We start from the raw sequence: 5,113 nt of genomic DNA on the forward strand, positions 1-5,113 counted from the left end.
TCTGTATGAAAAAAATTGCACTTGGCCCTCTTTCTTCCATTTCTGCATCCCCCAACTCTCACCCTTGCCCATATTCCTACAGGATAGAATGGAATGAAAGCAAGACAACAGTCACATAATTCTTTAGCCCAGAAGGTAGTTATACATGGGAGCAAGGGGAGTAAATAGTCTGAGTAGTCATCTGTATAGGGGGTACATCACTCTTTATTCAAAGGAGCCATTACTTCAAGGGAATGGGATGGGAGCATGAGTGTGCGGGGCAGGGGGGAGGTTGGGGGTTAATGGGGGGGATGAGGACACATTTGTAATATCTTAGCTAATAATAATAATAATAATAAAAAGAAGATCGCTCTCCAACTGGGAGACAGGAGAATGGGTTTCTACTGGAGTTATGAGATTTCTGCTTTCAGTTCAAGAAAAAAGGGTGATCCACCACCCGTCCATCCCACTTTAAGTCAAGTCCTATATAAGGGGAGAGAAACCTACATTTCTGTCGGTCAGAGCCCAGTCTTGCTAATGTGGGCAAACTACCCACCTGGAGGCCAGCCCAGAAGTCTGCTCGGAAAAATGAAAGAGAGTCATTGACGCAGTGACAAACGATATTCGCAATATTCTCTTCCCCTCCCCTCCAGCTCCTGCAAAATACCTCACAGATTGTTCAGTAAGTGGCAGGGAAGTAATTTAAAAACAAGAAAGAGGGCTAGAGAAATCTCTAGTGCAGTGGTTCTCAACCTTCCTAATGCCGCGACCCTTTAATACAGTTCCTCATGTTGTGGTGATCCCCAACCGTAAAATTATTTTCGTTCGCCATCACTGGGCTAGTCTCTACAGAATCTGAACTGAGAAAACATGTACCTGTCCCCTGGAGGAAGGGCAAATCCCTGATGGGTCACCCCTCCTAGAACAGACGTGTTCAATACACCGCTGGCTTTTCACATCCCGGAGTCTGGGCCGCCATGGCCCACGTGGAACGTCTTTAGCTGCCGGTGGCGGCAGGTTGGACAGGAGGTGCCTCACCCCAGGACCCCATCGCTAGGGGACATCACGAGGGGACACAGGAGCTCCTCCCCAGTTTGGAGCTAAACTGCTCCAAATGGTCTGCTTAAACTGGGCAACTTAAAATGAACCTGAAAACCATTTAAAGAGGGGTGAGAAGATAACACAGCTATTATTGGATTTTGCACTTAAAATGAAAATGAGACTTTTCCTGTGTATTTTCAACAAACAAGTGTTCAAATTAAACATCAGGATTGTGAAAGCTCACACTTAGGGGAAAAGAGCTGTGGACTCAGAGGTCAGTATAATCAATAGAAAGGTGTTTCTATCTATTCAGAAAGAAAAAGGATAATTTCTGAAAATACCACATTAAAATCGGAGTGAACAGCACTTTGCCTATGTTCCCAGAAAAGCCAAATCGGTGTCTTGAGGTCTAAGCGGACAGCATACGCTCGCCCCGAGCCCAGAGATGCGGATGCGTGTTCCACGGGCATGGCTCGATGTTAGCCCCGTCGCCCATCACTAACTCAGCCTGTGTCACCGCCATGGCTCAGGGCCCGTGGCTCTCAGGAGCTCCATCACTCTCCGACCATCCCACTTCCTGCCTCCCAGAGAAGCTGCACGCCATCAGCGGAAACGCCTTCAACTTGGAACCACCAAGCCCGCAAAAGGTCCTGCCCGGGCACCCAACCTCTGCTGCTTCCCTCCCGTAAAAAGGGACGGGTGTGCATTCCACCCAGTAAGGGAGCTGTGGGTAAAACAAAGCACTTGGGGAAGAAAAAAAAATAACCTCGCTAGTTTCCCATGAATCAGGATAAAGGTTATGAAAACAGAATATTTAGGGAAAAAATATGGGGACAATCTCCTCTTATTATAGACTACCTAGGAGGGGAAGTAATTTAATATGAAAATAAAAAGTACTTTACAGCCCTGACTGGTTTGGCTCAGTGGATAGAGCATCGGCCTGTGGACTGAAGGGTCCCAGGTTCGGTTCCGGTCAAGGGCATGTACCTTGGTTGCGGGCATATCCCCAGTAGGGGGTGTGCAGGAGGCGGCTGATCGATGTTTCTCTCTTATTGATGTTTCTAACTCTCTATCCCTCTCCCTTCCTCTCTGTAAAAAATCAATAATATATTTTTTTTTTTAAAAAAAAGAAGAATGAAAACTGCTCCTTGGTCTGGACAGTATATGTGGCTTATCATCACATTAGTATTAAAAAAAAAGTACTTTACAAATCAAAAGGAAACATGTAGCAACCAATGTAAAAACTGAACAATATAATAATAGTATTGATTGTTTCCCTTACACATTTTTTTTTTAGTTGAAAGGAAAAACAAACATGAATCAGCAGCAGCTGAATGGGAAGGGTGGGTGAGGGAAGGGAAAAGTCACCAGAGAGACACAGAAATGTGGGCATTTTGGATTCGAAAGTAACAACTGAAAGCTAAACTGCTCCAAATGGTCTGCTTAAATTGGGCAACTTAAAATAAATGAACCTGAAAACCATTTAAAGAGGGGTGAGAAGATAACACAGCTATTATTGGATTTTGCACTTAAAATGAAAATGAGACTTTTCCCGTGTATTTTCAACAAACAAGTGTTCAAATTAAACATCAGGATTGTGGAAGCTCACACTTAGGGGAAAAGAGCTGTGGACTCAGAGGTCAGTATAATCGATAGAAAGGAAATGGCCACTGTAAAATCTGCTGATGCTGTAAGTAGTAGACAAAGACTGTAAAGAATTATGTTCAGCAAATGACACTATATCAACTATGATTTTTTATTTTTTGAATATATATTTTTATTGATTTCAGAGAGGAAGAGAGAGAAACATCAATGATGAGAGAGAACCACTGATCGGCTGCCTCCTGCAGGCCCCTTACAGGGGATTGAGCCACCTGGGCATGTGCCCTGACTGGGAATTGAACCATGACCTGCTGGTTCATAGGCTGACGCTCAACCACTGAGCCACACCAGCTGAGCATTATGAGATTTTAAGTATCGGGGACTAAGATAAAATGAAAAAATAGTTTAGTAAAAATGGGGAAATAAAAGAGATGCTTTAAATGCTAAAAGGCCCACAAACACTACAGAGGGAAAGATAACTGTTACAAAAATAAACAGAAGGCAGCAAATTAGAGGAAGGAGAACATAAAGAACATGGGGAAAATGGAAGACCTCAGAGAAATAGGGTCTTCCTTTAATCTGAAAGCTGTATAACCTGATTAGCACTTTGAATCTAACTTATTTTCTCACTAGGGCCACGCCATTATTTTAACCTAAGTTATTTCTTTACTAAGAATTAAGGAACTCACTGAATTTGGCTACATTGTTTTTTTACTGCGATCTTTATAGTCCATGACCAAATTCTTACCAATCTTTTTTGCTGTTGTTGTTAATCCTCAACTTCACATCAATTGGTTGCCCTGTCCCTCACCCCCCCACCCCCACCCCGCCGTGAGCCCCAACTGGGTGGCGGGGAACCTGCAACCTAGGTATGTACCCTTGACTGGAATCAAACCCATGACCCTTCCATTTGAGGGCCAACCCTCTAGCCACTGAACAACACCAGCCAGGGCAAATTCTGACCAATCTTAATTCATTAAAAAGGCAAACCAATAAAATGTCACCAAATGTGCTAGTCATTTGGCTTACCCTTTTCCCAGAAATTCTAATTCAGGGAAAAGAAAATCTCAAAAATCTCAAAATTTCTTCTTTTGTTAAAAAAAAAGAAGTCCTCTACAGGACCTTGTGGTTAGCTATGTCCATAAAGGAAAATGAAAGTATGTGATTTGTGTTGGCCACTAAGCACAGAGCTATATTGTACCACTAGAACTCAAAGCATACTACACACACACACACACACACACACATCCCTCTTTTCTGATGTACCTGGAGGAGGGGGAAGGTATTTTGTGAAAGATCCTTGGATGGTTCTGATAAGCCACCCCTGGCCCCAGCTGGGACCCCTTCTACCCCCATTTCCCACCTCCACCCAGATTCAAAACCCTACTCCCAAGGCTATAGGCTGGAATCTGTCCCACTTTTAGCATGGCCTTGAACATTCAACTGTGAAACTGCTTGGGTCCTACTTCATCTTCCCACACTTAGTAAAGTTCTGTGGTTTATGTAAACTGTCACTGCTCATTCCAATGTTTCAAAATGCTGGTGGCTTTTTAAAACCTTCTAAGATAACGGCTTTAATTCAATGAATTACTAAGGTTTCCTTTTTTGATCTGTGGCTGTCTAATAACTAACTCTCAAAAGTTCACTTTTAAGAAAAAGTGTGCATTTTTAAAACCAGGGGAACACTGTGATTTTGCCCCTGTGGGGGACCCTCACACTGTGGGTCCTGGGGCTCACCATCCTCGGGCCGGAGCCCTCACCGCCCTGGGATCTTCCAGCTTCTTAGCCCTTTCCCAGGTCTCCAGGCTATTCCTAACCCCATTAATCCGGTCGGAGCACATTTGTTATCCAGCACACCCATTAATCAGTGACACAGACACTGCTGGCCCACAATTGTCCTCGCATTCTCGGCTGCATGCAACCTCATGTCCCTCTTCCCAGACCTCTGTTCCAATTATAGTGCCGCCTCCCAAAAGTCCAACCGCTTTCCTGGCTAACTCTGCAGTTCTTTTCAACACAGCAAGAGGAAAACGCTCCAGCCAGCTGCCTTCCAAGAGGAGCACACAGAATCGTCAGGTTCTGACAGCCCCGGCACTGTTTTCATGACCTAACTTTAGCTCTTAGCTGTCTACCGATGATATGGTCAGAGCCTAAGAAACCGAGGACCCGACTCATTGCCTTGAGGAGCATCATCAAACTGCTGGTCCTGAATCGCGAGGCATTCAGCAAAGTAACTACACGCCCATATCCTATTTCCTTACTCATGACTTCTGGGTAGCACCAGCATGAATATGACCCTTACATCAAGGACCTCTTTTCACTGTATTCTCCTCAGAAACTCAGGCATGTATTTCATTGTATTGATTTCAGAGAGGAAGGAAGGAGAGAGAGAGATAGAAACATCAATGATGAGAGAGATTCATGGCTCGGCTACCTCCTGCACGCTCCACACTGGGAGCCAAGCCTGCAACCCGGGCATGTGCCCTGACTG

The 5,113-nt window shown here is 44.5% G+C and overlaps 1 protein-coding gene across 1 annotated transcript in view; it reads right to left on the bottom strand.

The window, feature by feature from the left end:
- Positions 1-5,113, bottom strand: part of MTMR7 (myotubularin related protein 7) — a 55,203-nt gene that overhangs the window by 49,005 nt on the left and 1,085 nt on the right. The gene's annotated exons all lie outside the window — the stretch shown is intronic.

Source organism: Myotis davidii, unplaced genomic scaffold (genome assembly GCF_000327345.1).
Source record: "Myotis davidii unplaced genomic scaffold, ASM32734v1 scaffold71, whole genome shotgun sequence".
NCBI classification, from domain to species: domain Eukaryota; kingdom Metazoa; phylum Chordata; class Mammalia; order Chiroptera; family Vespertilionidae; genus Myotis; species Myotis davidii.